We start from the raw sequence: 17482 nt of genomic DNA, 5'->3' as shown, positions 1-17482 counted from the left end.
AGTTTTAAAACCTTAAAAAATAGTTAAGCTTGCTAATTTTAACAAGACTCTTCTGGGTCTCCTCAAAATTCCTTTGACTAGTTTGGCCCACAAGGATGCTTCCAAATTTACTTTGATTTTTTCTTTTCTCCAAACCAGCAACAAGCTAGGGATTAGACATGGGGAGGGGAGGATTCATTGAATTCATATTTTAATGTGAGTTTACCTAATTTTGTACTTTCAAACCACCCAAAACACAACTTTCAAAAATCACAATGGAGTTTTCCTATTAAAAAAATGCATACAAAAATCCATATATTCAGAAAATTGCATTCAAAAATGCATTTCATTAGGAAAATGTTTGTTAAAAGGTGTATATTAGGAAAAATGCATACAAAAATGAATGTTTTGGGGTAAATGTGCACCATACCGCTTATGACTATCATATGAATTTTCAAGGTTTGGGACTAGAGAAATTCTCAGAGTTTGAGATCAACCAAACTTAAAATTGGAAAAAAATGAGAGAAACCAATATTTCCTATTTTAAATCTATTATTGAGCCCTGAAATATCCTTTTAAGTCTCTCACCCCCACCATTTATTTATGGGTGCAGATTATGAGGTTATCACAGTAATATCATGGAAGTGAGCAGTATTATAATGCATCACCCTAGAATTTTAATTGTGCAGGTGGATAAGTAAAGGCTGCTGAATGGGCATTTGTATATGCAATAAATGGATACCACACTTCTGTGAATGTCACATTTTTCCAATATTTTTATAAGTCTTTGCAACACCTTTTCAGAAGGAGCAACTTCCCATATTCTGTTCATGAATTTTTCTTTCGATAATCCAGTAGAAGATTTCCAATTTAATGCAATCTCAAATCAGGCAGCTGCAAGTATGACAGCAATGAAGTCTTTATGTGAAAGGTATTCATTCTCATCTTTGAAAAATGAAAGGAGGAATAGAGTTCCACAATTTTTAATTGGCTGTAAAGTTATTTCACAGACTGTAGAAATAATTTGCTTCTAAAGGTCTACAACTGAGAAGTCTTGTGGCTTGGTTTCCTAGCCAGAGAGGTTGCTGAGCAGATGGAAAGGACTACATGTAGTGATGTTTTGTGCAATGACACGGTCATGCACACTAAATGTATTGTATCTCCAGAGCCCCCATGTGGAGGAGTTTGGATTAGTCTAGACTCTACAACCTTGGGCAGGTTTCCATGTATCGAAACATATATTTGTTTGTGTTTGCAGCATATTGGATTGATGCTGCTATCTTTCATAGCAAATCTGCTTAGATGTGGAGCAGTATGTAAATGTTGTAAATAAATAAATAGTCATAGATCTCCATGTTGTATTTGAAGGCAATTCTTTGATGGTAAAACTGGATCAAAGCTCTTGAATCTTAATAAAGTTGTTGCAACTTTCAATAAAGACGTTTAATGAAACATTATAAGTTGGAGCTAAAACGGGTTAAATTGTTTAGCACTGCCCAAGAATGACTTATATCAGGACAAGTTTCTCCATTACTGTCTGACATGTCTGCTGTGGGAGGCCTTGTTGGCATATAGATTCTAAACCAGAAGTGGGTAATTTGCGGCCCTCCCAGTGTTTTCTGCCTGATTGCTTAGCATTGGCTATGCTAGCTACAGCTGACGGAAGCTGTGGGCCTCACATTGCCCACCCCTGTTCGAAACTGTGCAGACAGGCCTGCATTATGTTCTTGAGTGGAACCCTCTGAAAAATGACCAATATATAACTATTTGTCCCCCCCAAAAAATGAGAGCAGTGGATTTCTTCAAGAACTCATTATTATTATTCAGCACAGATTTACAGTTTCAGCATTTTTCTAGAGGCACTGTATTTGTAAAATAGAGGGTTTATGTCCCAGTTTTCTCCATATATTTTAAGCAAGACTTCATTAACTCCATGATTCTCCAGGGTTAGCTAAAACGGAGTGAATAGGAAATGGCACTGGCTGGGACAAGGTGAACAGATTTAGGTGAGGGGAGTCTGCTGGGACAACCGAAACGGGCAGGAGCTTCTCTTATGTGTAGTAGAGCCTGGGGCCAGGAGGTCGAAACATGGCGCCATATGTCTGTAGGAGGGAGGGATTAATCACGCTAGGAGTGGCTGGGTTTTTTCCCCCTCCCAAAGCAGCTGTTATTAGGAAAATATTAATTTCCTGCTCAAATCCTGGTGCCAATTTGGGAGGCGCCACCTTTAGTCTCTCTCATTTGCATTTTAACTCTTCCCCCTCTAACTAGTGTCATGGGGCTGTTTGAAAAACAGGAGAGGGCTGACTTGTACTACATGTGACCTGCCAAGCTGAATGATGCAGCCTACCAGTCACTTCCTGGGGGCTTTCCCCCCTGTCTGCTTCAGGCCACAAAAACAAGAGGGAGTTGTCAAGTGTTTGCTGCACTCCAATGCATTGTCGGTGGGCTACTTTTGAGGCATGGTCCAGCCAGGACCCACACATGAAACAGGTTGGAGAATACCAACGTGACTCAAATGCACTTGTATGAAGGAATGATAGACTTTATTGATGGAAAATGGGTGCAGAGAAGAAAAACAAAGGAAGCTTACACACACCCTTAACTCTTGGTTCAGTCACTCCAGTTCCAGGAGAAGTGGCAGACACCCCTCCTTCACCCAGAAGGAGAAGGGGGTGCTTTTTCTTACCAGGAAAACAGTTTCCTTATAGCAGAGAAAGAGCATCCTTATCAGCTGGAAGGTACACACTGTGAAGAATGACTACTTAGCAAAACCACTGACTTTCACTGTTTGTTAGTACAGCTATGAGAACCAACTCTAAAATCATAAAAATTGCCAACTGTTCTAGCAAATGAGTGTACTTGGGCTATTAAATACTGCATAGACCTGATTGCCTGCCATTCTTCCAAACCAAATCCAATACAGTAGATTACAAATGTGGACCTACTGTAGTCCCAGGAACTGGCATCGGTTCATGGCTTGAGATCACCAAGTATAATCCCCTATATGTATCACATAGAATCTTTACTTGGATTATTTTTCCCTAGATTTGGCAACTCAGTTTGGAGCATGGTTTAGCAAGCCAATACAGGGTTCACAATGGTTACTCCTTGTCTTTCAAGACACCCTTGGCCCAATAACAACCATCATTATTATTATTATCATCATCATCGGGCCTACCAAAATACATCCGCACCAATATCCAGAAAGCAGTCATAATTAAAGCATGTTCAATAGTCAGGAAATTTCTGAATCAGTAAAGACAGCATGACTTGGCAAAGTCCATTATGTCCATCTAGAAAAACTGCTATAAGCAAGAAAAGAGATGATGATGATGATGATGATGATGATGATGATGATGATGATGATGATGATATAACAACAGCAGCAGCAGCAGGATATAAAGAATATGTTTATCAGGTACATCTTCTTAGGTCACCACAATCTTATAATATCAGGACTCCTCAAGTCTCTCAAGGGGTTGAATTTGGGGGCTGTGAAGTTTGTGCATCATTTCTCTAGGACCGGGAAGGCTACAAGCTGACCTGAAAAAAACTTAGCACGCCTGCCAGCAGGTCACATCTGACAACTTCCGGCTATACTATACACGTCCCAGGTTTCAGTCAGGCTGCTTTTTAGACTGAGCTGCAAAGGAACGATGTTTTCTGCACTTACCTCACCCTCACTGTTTTGGCAGAACAAGGTATCAAAACTCACTTTCCTATTCAACTTTCAAAGCCTGCATTAAAATGGGTAAAACTGAAGCTACTTTTCTATTTTTCATCTACTGTATATTTCTCCCCTGCCTCCATGGAGACATATCCCCCACTATTTTCACAAATGAAAATAGAGAAATGTGTATCTGTAACACATATTTCTGAAACAAGTATTACTGCCTGAAAACTCCTTCACCACTTTTTTTTTTAAAAAAAAACTCTGAAAACTCTGGAAGAACCTGCCCAGCCCTGGCTTCTGAAAAAGTATTTTTAAGGACCATTTGTCCACACATGTACTACTTAGACATTAAGAGTGCAGTCCTATGAGGCTCACTTACCAGCGGTGGTTGGGGATGGGTGCTAGAGACGCCGTAGGATTCTGTAGATCCTGGCGTCACCTCTGTCTTCCCTTCCACACCCACCGAAATGGGGTCATCCGAGGCCACCGTTGCAACTTCAGAAAGCAACCACCACAGTTCTTTCCATGATGGCTGCAACGGGATGGGAGAGGAGGGATGTGTATGACTCTGAAGGTCATTGCAGTGTCTATGGTCTTGGGAGGGGGGGGGGATCCAAAATATCCTATGGTCCCTGGGGCACTCTTCTAGGGACCATAGGAATGCTCTTTTTTGCATTTAAATTTTAATGATGTTGTTTCTTCTGTAAACGATGCTGGGAATATAATTTAAGGTTTATATTAAAAATATTTTAAATAAATAAACAGGTTCCTAAGAACATTGAATTTACAATGCAATCCTATGCATGGCTACTCAGTAGTAAGCCTCATTGAGTTCAATGGGACTTACTGCCTGATAAGTGAACTTGCCCAAGTACTAAGATCTGCAGGGGAGGCCCTTTTGAGGGCGCCATTAACTGTGGGGGGCCTTTTGTCAGGGATGTGAGAAACAACATTCTCTTTTGTTGCCCTCAAATTATGGAACGTGCTTCCTCGAAAACTAGAATTGGATCCACTCCCTTGCTTTTACAAAGGGTGTAAAGATGCATCTTTTTAATTTAGCCTTTTAAAATGCATTCACTACTTTTAATGTTCTTGCTTTTAGTTTTACTGGATCCTATTGTTTTAAATGGTTATATACCACTATGATGGCTTTTAGCAGATAAGGCAGTATGTAAATGTGTTGTTGTTGTTGTTGTGTATAGGGTTATAGCATCTATCTCACAGTGGATCAGTTTGTAGTTATTGTAGAATAGCTGCAATTCAAACATATTCAGCAACATTAACTTTCGCTATTGGTGGGTATGGTTGTTTGCGGAAAGCAAGACAAAGTGTTCATGTGTGTGGGTGGGTGCATTCACACACACATGTCCATGTGCATGAGTGCTGAGAAGCTTATATACTCCCTACCCAGATCTTTAACTTCCACAAACCCAAAGGAGGTTGTTTGTTGTTGTTGTTGTTGTTGTTGTTGTTGTTGTTGTTGTTGTTGTTGCAGATGGTGGGTGTAGATTTGTGGCATTCTCTTCCCCAAGAAATTTAACTGGCCCCATCATTGTTGGTTTTTAAAAGAACTGCTATGACACAGGGCCAGCCCTACTATTAAGCAGAAATGTAGCCACCTCAAGAGGCAGATGCTGGGGGGCACATGCTTGGGGGGCAAGGAGTGTTGGCGAGGTGCTGAAGGACAGAGCTGTCCTGTAGCTACTAAGCTGGTCTGCTGCCCAGGAGGGCAGTGGTGGACACTGTCCCATCACCAGTGCTGAAGTAAGATTCAATTACCAATTCTGTTCGGCTTCTTTGTGTGGAATGGGGGAGACCATATTGTCCTCCACCTCATGCAGCAAAATGTCTTGGGACGGCCCTGTTCAGGCATTTTTATTTCAAACCAGTGGAGATGGTGGCTCCGATTTTGGTAGGGCTGTGAATTCATCCCGGGTTTCATCCAGAACACTAAAGGAGCTTGGATAGCTCATTTAGAGTTCTGACTGGTTCTGGCTGAAACCCAGAGCATATTCACAACCCCACTGACATCAGAGCCACTATCCTTCACTCTTTCAACCCACATTTTACTGACTGTTGTGCTGTAGGTTCATTGTTACTCCTTTTTAAGTGTAAGGAGATGTGATTTTTACCATGATCCTTTAATACCGTTTTTGCTATGGAATGTTGTACATTGTCTTGTGAGGTCAACATGCCCTCAAAAGCAGTCTAGAAATCTTGTAATAAATAATAAATACACGCCAACATGGAGCAGATTTGCAATGTATGGAGCTACAGAGAAGGATGGGGCTAGAATCTAGCCCCAAATCCCTCTTTCTTCACTTCTATTAAAGGGAAAGAACTCCTACAAGCATTTCCTGCCTGTGATCTCTGTTTAAGGCTGCAAGTCCAATTGAACTCAACAGAAATTACCTTTGAGTTAGCATGATTAGGTGTGTGCTGTAAGACCAGTGTCCACGTCTTCCACAATTAGGAATCATTTTTAGAAACTATTCCAGGTTTTCTCACTCAAGTAAAACTTTACATGAGAAGTCATGTCACCCTCACTTAGTGGCAGCACCAGAAGAAAAAAAAAGAGTTGCATCAAAGAGGCTCTGAGAAGAGTCAAGAAAACAATCCAGGCGGCTTAAGTAAGTGAGCCAATCGACACACCCAATACTTAGTGTACCAAAGAGCAGCTCAGCTTAAAAGCTGGCAGATTTAGAACTTTCTATTTTTAAAAAAGAAGAAGAAAAGGAAGAAAGATGTGTCATATGTATAAATTAATCATACCAATTAGGCAAAATGGGTGGATTGCTTCCACCCATCTTAGCGAAACATTGCCTGCGAATGTGAAAAGACGCACGAAAGGGCCTTTCCCCTGCGTGTCTGCTTAATCTCTGCATTTGTTCACTGTCTCCTAAGGCATGTAGCTCAGCTTAGGAGCCTCGGTATATCAAGCAGGCTGCCCCCTCCCACTAATTATCTCGGGGCTCTTCTTAGCAGACTAAATGCTTTTTCCCTTTTATACAAGAACAGTCATGTGTTGCCTGCAATGAATTTGGATAATTATTAACACAGTATTTGCTTCATTTGCCATTGAGGCTCACATTAAAAAATGTGCATATTTTCCCTTTGTTTGCTTATTTAGTAAGTTTGCATCACACTTCGTAAACTGCTCAAGCCTCCCTACCTTTGGGCCTTTATCCTAAGGCCATAGGTTAACTGATGCTCCTCAAGTGCTCTTGTTGTATATTTTCACTGCTGCACATACCACTTAAATAGTGGTAGCATTCGACAAAAAGGGCTTTGAGAAAAGATTCAATAAAACCATCAGATGGCTTAAGTAAATAAGTCAATCAACATGCCCAGAACGATACCCAATCCAGAGAGAGAAAAGGAATCAATGTTGAGCGGAAAGGGGGAAATAGATTCTGAGAGGGATTTTTTTGTTTCATACGTAAACATTTCCCAGGCTGAAATCAGGGCCAGTCCTACCGTTAGGCAGAGTGAGACAGCCCCTTAGGGCCAAACTACATGCAATGTTAATCATGTACTATGCTTAAGGTGTGCAGGATTTTCTTTCAAAATAGTCAGCACAGGGCCTCCCAGTATGAATTAGGACTCTGGGGTTAGGGGGCTTGGACACTTTGCTCCCACTGTGATTCTGAACTTAGGGTGACCATATGAAAAAAAGGACAGGGCTCCTGTATCGTTAACAGTTGCATAGAAAAGGGAATTCCAGCTGGTGTCATTTGTATGCATGCAGCACCTGGTGAAACTCCCTCTTCATTACAATGGTTAAAGCTGCCTTCTTGACCAGATGCGAAAGAGGTTCAGGGCTCCTGCAGCTTTAACTATTGTAATGAAGAGGAAATTTTGCCAGCTGCTGTATTCATCCTAATGGAACCTGCTGAAATTGTCTTTTCTAGTCAACTGTTAAAGATACAGGAGTCCTGTCCTCCTTTCTATGTGGTCACCCTATCTGAACTGGATCAGGGTCCCTGCATATGCAATTTGCATTGGGGGAGAAGCACCTGTTTAGCTTCAGTGGCTTGAGCTTTCCTCCCCATTCAAAGTGCAGGTGTGACCTCTGGATCTGGACTGGGACAGAAGTGGGGTACAAAGAGTTAATGTCCCCATATTCCCATGCCAGGGTTCCTATTTGGATTGGATCCCTCATACTTGCTTTTTGTTAGGGGTGGACCCTCATGCACCAGATTAATATGTGATTAATATCATGTGTAGTTTGGCCCTCAGGCAGCTGGTTTTGCATGTCATGAAAGGGCAGCAGACTGTTAGTCATTTAACTTGTTATTTTTGTATTCTTATAGCCAAGGAGAGCATTTGCGGATCACCTGTTCAATTACTGTTTTTAAATCTCAATTGAACACTTTTCTTTTTCCTTCAGCTTTTAGAACTTTACTTGGTTCTTACTTTCACACTGCTAGTTTTATTGTCCCCTGTGCCTATTTGGTGCATTCTCTCCCCTTTCTTATTGTTTTATTCTGATTTTATTAGAATGTAAGCCTATGTGGCAGGGTGTTGCTGTTTTATTCTTTGACTATGTACAGCACCATGTACTTTGATGGTGATAAATAAATAAATAAATAAATAAATAAATAAGAAGAGGTAGAAGAAGAGGAGGAGGTGGTGTTTATGTTTTTCTGCCAAAGCTGCCAAAATAACTTGCCCAGCTGTGGATACTGTGGGTTGTATCCAATGTTAGTCTAAGTCCTATTCCAATGGTCTGCGCTAAGTAGGACTAACATTGGATACAACCCTGTGTTACTTGACTTTGGAGCAGGGCTCCAAAGATGCCCTTGGCTGTGCCTGTTTCACATTAATGCTCCAACCCTAATGATATTCATCCATACATAAATAGCATCAATTTTAATAAGATTTGCATCCAAATATATATGTTTAGGATTAAAGTATTTATTAAGATTCTAGTTTAAGATTCTATTCTATTTTTAATTTAGCAGTTATCAGGCCTTCATGCTGCTAAAAGTCTCTCTTTTCTCAGTAGAGACTAAGGCCTTAGCTAGACCTACCTTAAAGTCTGCAACAGAGGAGGGAAGATCTCGCGTTGTGATTAATGCTCCTCCGTTTACACGTGAGGCACGATGACCTCAGGAAGAGAGGTGTTGTGGCCGCCATTTTTTATTTTTAAAGAGGAAGGAGCGCACGAACTGCCATGCGTTAAATTTTAACTACTTTTCCCGCTTCCCCCACCCTAACCCCAATGGGCGTAGCTCCCGGCTCCGTGCGAGTAATTGCATGGAGCCAGGTCAAACTGCGGCAATGGGGCACACATTCCACGTTCTTGGGCTCAGCTCGGGACCGCATAAAAAGCGGGCCCAAAGGGGAGGGCTGTATCCTGAGGCAAGGGAGGGATGATCCTTCCCTGATCCCGGGATCCCCTGAGCATCATGTGGAGGGATGATCCTGGGGGTCGCCCCATGATAAAGCCTGGTCTAGCTAAGGCCTAAGAAGCCTTCTTGATCTATCTTGTCAAAGTAAGTCTTATGTAGGTGGAAAGCCTTGCCATCATAATTTTGTGATTGAAATTCAACAGGCGAAGCATTTCCTGGCATGAAGATGCAGTGATAGAAAGCTTGCCTAATGTATTTTTATGCCTGCCATGCAGTTGCAAATGGTGCAGATTCCCTGGGAGAAAATAGGTAGCAGCTGCACATGTGAGGCTTAGATTGCAAACTGAGGGAAGGGACTGTCATGTTTTATATGCCTGCAAGCTGCTCTTGGTGAATTTTTTTTAGAGCAAGGAAAATGTGGCATTTAATTCTGAAAGCGAACGAAAGTGTGATTTCCTTTTGTCTATTTGTGCTATTCTGCTATACCACAGTGCCACCTAGAGGTTATGTAGGAAAAGCAGGAAAGGAAATACTGGTTGTGAAGTGCTCAGATGTTAGTTCTGTTACAAAACCTAAAGTAGATGAAGTGGATTAACAGTGGATTCACAGCCTTGTGCAGAAAAGTTCTCAATCATGATTACAACAACATGGGGGAAAGTACACAGCAAAGTTACAAAGCATTTCTGTTTTTGTTTGTTTATCTTGCTAGCTCTTTCATTTAGTAGTGAAAGCATTTATAGAGGGCTGCTATTAACTTTTGCAAACTTAATTTCTTAGGAACCTCTCCCCAAATATTTTTGGTAACCTGTTGCTTAGTAAATGGATATTTGGATTTGATATAGTTAGAAAGGGACTGTAATTTAATTGGAGATGCCTGGGCATGTTTTAATTTCTATCCAGTATTACTGGGGATTCAGTTGATACTGATCAAGAATAGTTTCTTTGTATGCTTAGGCAAATGTTTCGATATGAATGCCAACTTTAATCTTACGAAAATGCAAAAGGCCCATAAAAACAATTCTTATTAAATAAAATGAAACATCAAACCAGCTCACTTAACATTACTTATCCGGATCCTAATGGTAACTCATCAAAGTAGCTCTGGACCTCCAGACAGTGGTGTTGCTAAGACTGGGCCAAAATCCAGGGTCCCACAGCCCAGGGGGCTTAAATGATTCTATTATGCCTATGAAGCAAGCAAATGATAGCGAAAACAGGGAGGATGAGGAGCAATAATAGTTGGTGACAATGGCCGTGAGAAGGTGGAGTCACTGAAGAATGGGGCCCATCAAGGGTGTATCCAGAGGGAGAGGTGGGTAAGAAATGATGATGGTGGTGATGGTGTATTGCCCATGGACCCTCAAACACCTGGAGCCAGTTCTGAAAAGACTGGCTCCAGAATACTTAAAGCTACTCCTAAAGTTCGGAGGATGCTTTAGAATGGGATTCAACACAGTGGAGGAATACAGCTGGCAATGAAAAGTGCCTTATAAACACATACCCATGTGTGCAGGGAAACAGACCCATTTGAATAGTTCGTGTGCATTACTTGTAAACAAATACTTGTAAATATTCAGTTCTTATCTCCACAATATCCACACATACACAAACACACACAGCCTAAAAGATGGCTAAAACCTCAAAGCCTATTTCCTTCTCTGCTGGACCCCTTCCCACCCAGAGCACAAAACCTACTCCTTCCCTTGTGTGCCAACAACCCTCCGAACTTGTGTGCTGACAATGTTTTTAACTTCTGAGCAGTGGAATGTCTGTAAACATTCCGTAATATTTCAGTCATTGAGCCCATTATGAGAGAGGCTCATTTCAATCAGCTGAAGGCAGAGTTCACACAGCCAATTGCTATAAACATTTCAAAGACTGCAGCCTTCAGTTACCTCAGTTTAAAAAACAAAACTGGGGGCAAGTTGGCAACATCACTTTGGTTTGCATCATCCTTGTCATCATCGTTGTCGTCATTGTTTGAGCTTTAATTTGATTCCTTCTTTATTTCTTTGCAACCATAGTAAGCACCTTAAAACATTATTCAGATTTGGCTTGGCTTTGCAAACAGAAATATAGCTGGTGTTCTTTGAAATGTAAAGGCTTTGAGCACTAGACATACATTCCATCTGCTTCGTTGGGGAAGGAATAGATCAGCATGGTCCCTCTCATTAGCTCTGGCTAGAAAAGAAAGATTTAGCACTGTTAAGCCATTACGTCCACATTAAATCCTGAAGGAAACGGATCGGGTGTCCTTCTTTTATAGACACATGACAAAAAAAGTACAGAGTGGCTTGCTTTATGTAGCAATGTCTTTTGTGCAAGCTCTGTGTGAGCAATTGTACACGGTTAGGGCTGAGAGAGAAACTTGATCGCAACTTGAAATTCAAGTCAAAATACAGAGCTACTGTAGCTCAGCACCATAATTAAATGCGTCTCAACACTGGAGGAAAGCTGACCTTTCAGCAATTGCCCACATTGTATTTTTGGATAAATTTATGGCACCTTAAATAGTGGCTGATGTCTTCCTGCACTGCAATGGAATCCTATACATGTCTACTCAGAAGTAAGTCTTGTTGTTTTCAAAGGTGCTTACTCCTGAGTAAATATGTACAGGATTGCAGCTATGATCTAGTTTCAAACTGGTTTTAAAAGTGCAGCCTTCTGGAGACAGCCAGTTCCACCACCCCCTCTCCCCGCCGTCTGATAGTTGAAGGTGGCACAAAAGAGGCATCATTGCTTGTGCTATACAGGCACATTGCTTCCATGCAACTATCACAGCTGATCAAAGACATTTTGCAGGTTGCTGAGATAGCAAAGTAGGACAAGGAATAGCAGTGTGTGGATATTGCAAGAATGATTCTATTACACCAACTTAAATGCTCTGAGTAACCACTGTCTGCCTCCAGCCCCGAAAAGTTTCAAACTAGTGGAGTGTAGATGTGGCTGGCTGGAGATGAAAAATGGTTTGTATAATATTTGGGGGGGGGGGGCAAAAAAAAGGAAGGGGGAAGAAGCAAAAAACAAACCAAAACAATTTTGAGACTGCTGCTAGAAACATCAGCAGTGTGGTAGCCTTACACCCATGGATCTCTCTGCAGATGTAGTGGGGTCCTCTGTGATGGCAAAGCAGACCCTACAATGGAGCTATTCTCTGCTGGTGGAGGACAGTAGAGGGGCAGGCCCACCAAATTATAACCCCTTCCAGAGGTAAAAATCAGGATTGTGCTGTTAATCATTACCCACCATCTCTTCGACCCAGTCTTCCCATGATTAAGTTGGGGATAGGGCTAAAGTAGAATTTCTCAACACAATTCACATTTTGCTGCCGAAATTTGACCTCCCAAAATCAACATTTGAATTTTGAAACTGAAATTTGACTCCAGAATTTGAAATGTGACTGTTTTGATTGGTTGAATTACGTTTGACAGTTCTTTATTAAGTTCTCTCGCTAGTCATCTGTCAAAACTGACTGCTACTTCATGATAGCTGTTAGGTAATATTAAATGTGGATTGCTACTTCAGAATAAAATATTAACAGAATATTCAGAGAATACTTGTGCATCTGGAAGTATTGATCATTTAAACCCGCGATTTGGATTGGACAAATTCATTTCAGCTCTATATGGGTGTATTGGTCCTGGAATATAAGTCAGGATTGTTTTTAGGATTTCTAAAATGATGTACACATTATGTATTTTATAAATGAGAAAATCATAAAAATCATCAATATGAAACTATGAAGTAGAATGTGTACATAAATAGAACGAAAGTATTCCAAAGTGACATATTGATTTTGCATCTACAATAATTAGTCTCAGTAGTGCATTGCTGAGATACATTTCTAGATGCATGAAAATCAAAAATTTCAAACATATGTTGAATGCTGAACTTGGGAAAACACATTCCCTAAATATAATCAATTTAAACCTGCTTAACACATAAGCTTGGCTGATATAAATTAAAGATTCAGTAATTCAGGGAACATCCTATGTTGTTATGTGTGGTATGTTGAAGCTATTTGTCTCCCATAGGAATACCTAACTTCATAGTGCTATCTTTTACATGTCTACTCAAAAGTGAGTAAGTGATTGTAGGTAAGTGTGAACAGAATTGCAGCCAAAATCACCTGTATTACCCAAAAGAAAAAGTTGAAGTGTAGGGTGCCTTATTCTTTAATTTATTGACCTCAAATTTAAAAATGGACTCTAAATAACAATACATTTTTAATAATAATAATAATAATAATAATAATAATAATAATTTATTTCTTACCTGCCTCTCCGATTAGATCGAGACAGGGAACAATTAAAATGCATTTTAAAAAATTCAGATCAATATTTAAGTATATCTTCTGATGCTTAAAACCTTTATGGATGCTTTTCTATCTGTGGTCTTTCCCCATGGATTATATTTTTAGGAAATCACGCATCGTAAAGCAATATTGAGGGTGTATTCCTAAACACACTTATTTATGAACATGATGGGATTTACTTGTGAGTAAACATGCATAGAATTGTACTGTCAGAATACTATTTTTATTAATCTAATTTTCTCAGCTAATATCAACAGGATCTCCTATTCATGACGGGAAGCAAACTTTCTGTTCTGCCAAGTATCATGAATATGAACTTTCCTTCATATTCATGTCAACTGAGACAACTTCTTAATTACTGATAATATTAATATAGTTCATTTGAAATTATGTGTGGTATTAACAAACTCATGTTCAAGTTAAGCACATTAAAGTCCCATTGGGTTAAGCACGAAGCCAAGGGGAATAAAGGTGCTTACCTTGACTCCATCACTCCTTCAGAAATGTATAAAGCAAGGAAGTTTTGGAGGAGTAGCCTGTAGAAATTGCATTTGATTATTAAAAAGAAAAGAAACAAAACATGGAACTGAAATGATTATGCATTTAACCAGGGTCTGAGATCTATGAAACAATTCCATAGGAATTGCTATCCATCATTGGAAAGTAACCAGCTGAATTAATGAACCAGCATAACACAGAATGTTGTTTTTACAGTGCAATGATATGCATGTCTACTCAGAAGTAAATGCCAATGGGAGTTAATTCCAAAAGCGTATAGAGATTTAAAGATAGAGGTTGCTGGTTAAAATTTCCTTGGAAAGAATACATTAATTTTATGTACGTTAAGTCTATTTTAAAATGTATGTATAAATGTTGATGAAGGATGGATGTTCTTAGTGCAGTAGTGCTTTTAAACACTTTTACACACACAATAACTTCAGAAGTTTGCATCACAATAAAGCATAAGTATGCAACCTATGTTTTTTAGGTTAGTCAATATAATGCTAGTTGCCTCTTCTCACCCCTACCCTGTGTTAAAAGGGAAAGTTTACAAATACATACTATGTCAATTTGAAACAGGAACTTCATGTACTCTTAGTACATTCCTTCCTTTTAGATTTGTTTTAATGTTTAGGAATTGAGTGAGTCCAGTATTTTCCTTGGAATATTTTCCAAATCTTGCTTGGAAAATATAGATTCTAAGATGAAGAGATATATGGGCTTTGTTTGCATGGGGGATAAGGAGATGGATTACTAATAATAGTTCAGAATGGGTGAAAATGTAGTCAGGATCTACACTACTGCTTTAAAACAGTTTATAACAGTAGTGATAACTGTTGGGTCCTAAGCCACACTCCATATACAGTTTCAAGATGTTTTCAAAGTGCCATATCCTGCCTGGTGTAAATCTGGCCGGACTTTGGTTTGGGTTTTTTTTTAATTATTTTTTTTTTATTAATTACATTTCTATACCGCCCAATAGCCGGAGCTCTCTGGGCAGTTCACAAAATATTTTTAAATATAAGAACCTACCAAAATTTGCAAATTTCTTCATAAGTGTCTTGAAACTTGGAGAAAAAATGAATCTGGGAGAAAGCAAAACTGACAGATTTATCCATGGAAAACCAGGGAGTTGAGACTCTTAAAAGTCAGGGTTTGAGAACCATATTTGTGCTTAATCCAGGTTGCTGCCACATTTTTTTTCTTACAGGCTACTGATCAGGTACGTCAGTGTCCTCTCTATGCTGGAGGTTGTACCTATTGAATTTGGGCTGCGCAGATTGGCAAGAATTTTGTTTTGATTTGTTTTTGATCAGAATTAATCAAAAATCGCAAATTTTGACATATTGCTGGACATGAAGAAGTTGAAATTTAAACCAGTCATATGCGGGGAAAAGTAAAACTGACAGATTCATCCATCCTTAATACTAGCATAATACTTTAGGACATAATCCAGCCAAAATTAAACATATTTAATTCCCATTGATGCCATGTTTTTAACCCTTGTGCCAAAACGTATAAAACTGCTTAACTTTAACTGGATCAGAGCCTTACTACTCAACTGAGTTCAATTGTTTCTATTTTTAATTTTAGCTTTTTATGTTTTATTTTTGGTTTGATGATTAGACACTTTTATAAACACTGGAAATCTTTATTAGGGAATTTTATTTGTGAACCGCCCAGAGAGCTTCGGCTATTGGGCGGTATAAAAATGTAATAAATAAATAAATAAATAAATAAATATTTTTAGGTTAAGTTCTTTTTCTTTCGGTTGAGCGGTTCTTTTACTATTTCTTGTTAATACAAGATCAAAAGCTGAAGAGTTTAATTTTTAAACTGAATTTTCAAAAAATTCTGCATAATGTAGGTACTTCATTCCAGGCACAGGAAATGCAATACACACACACACACAAATTAATAATCACTTGTGAGGAAGAAAATGTTTTAATACAAATAGATTCTTACATACATCTGTAACAATCTTATATCATGGATACTTAGAATAAATCTGATAGTGTTCAATGGGACTTTCTCCAAAAGAAGAGCACATAACAGCGTAAATTAGGCACATCATCCCCTCTAATACTTCACACAGATGAAAATAGGAACACTGCTCTTATGCTAAAGGATCACTGTCTGAATGCTCTGATTATACATTGCTGGGGGCACTTCTCTACTGCTGTGTGCTCTATTGGTAAACTATCCACAACAGTTTCCATTAAAAAAAACCAAACAAAAAACCAGGCCCAACCATTTAAGAATGTTTAAGTAATTTATTTATTTTTAAGAGTTTGATATAATATTTTAATTTCATAGTAGATAACCATGTGGTTATACAATACTAACACATTCAGCATCATTTACTAACTAAGGTTCAAACTACATGTTAAGTCAATTGCACGCAATTGGTGTAAGTGTTTGAGCAGGACTGAGAATGTGGTATGCAGGAAACAGTGATTAAATCTTTCCCCTGCCATAATCCCAATGAAAACCGTCTCCTTCTGACCCTGCTCTTAGCCCTGGGAGAGAAGTTTCCATTAGTGGAGCTAATAACAACTTCCAGGTCTGCAGTGGGGAAAAATAATTCATCTCCCACTCTGGGTGCCATGGTACTGATCTTGCTTGCCGCCCTTAGGGCAGCTATTTAAATTTGAATAATAATAATTGTGTTTTAATTTATTTGTTTTTATGTTATGTTTTAATTAAATTTTGGTTTTCAGCTCAATTGTATTGTTGATAGCTCCTTTGTGCACCATTTCTGATGGAAAGGCGGGACAAAAATTTAACCAATCAATCAAAACTTTTGGACGACAACACTTGGTCATGCTAGCTTGGGAAGGTGGGAATTGTAATCCAACACATTTGGAGGGCACCAGGTTGTGAAAGGCTGCTTTAATGGACAGTATTTATTATTTTAGAAAGCCAAACAAGAATAAGTGTAATCACTAGCCTTGTTCAGACAACACGATAAGCCATGGTTAGGCTGCTAAACCTTTTGCAGCAATAGTTAATGAGCATGTTTAAATCATTGTTATGTAGCCACCATGATTAGGAATGGTTTGTACATTCATTGTCACGTCTAGCTTGGCCCATGGTGTTCATGTGCATGTACTTACATGCATAAGTACTAAAGTCAAGGAACATCCTGTCGTGCTCAGATATTTAATGTCTAGGGAAACTCAGGACTGGAAAGGGCAGAGCCCTCAAGAATGGCAACTCTCAAGTATAAGCAGGCAAACACACACACTAACAATATTTTAAGAGGCACCTCTCCCAAATTTCTCCCCAAAGCAGACAATGATATAACAGGAGCAGGTGCCAAAAGAAGGGACTGCCCCTTGGGATCTATGGTTGTTTACTCAGAACTAAAGGTCTAAAGTAGGACATTCACTCAGGTAAACCAGTGTAGAATTGCTGTGGATGGGAGCTTTCGCCCGCATTCAGATATCAGGCACGGGGCCCAATGATCTTTATCGAGACCACAGAAAAGGACAAAGGGTGAAAGTCCCCCTATCCCCTACCCCTGTCAGGGCTCTGTTCCTGAACTGGCTATTTGTCAATTCATCAAAGAAAAGTCCTGCAGTCAAGGCAAACCGCATGATTAACATCACGTGTCACGTGGTCCTTAGTCTCTTTCTTAAAGAGATTTTTTTGGGG

Source organism: Elgaria multicarinata, chromosome 6 (assembly GCF_023053635.1).
Source record: "Elgaria multicarinata webbii isolate HBS135686 ecotype San Diego chromosome 6, rElgMul1.1.pri, whole genome shotgun sequence".
NCBI classification, from domain to species: Eukaryota; Metazoa; Chordata; class Lepidosauria; order Squamata; family Anguidae; genus Elgaria; species Elgaria multicarinata.
Note: the sequence above shows the minus strand (reverse complement) of the source record.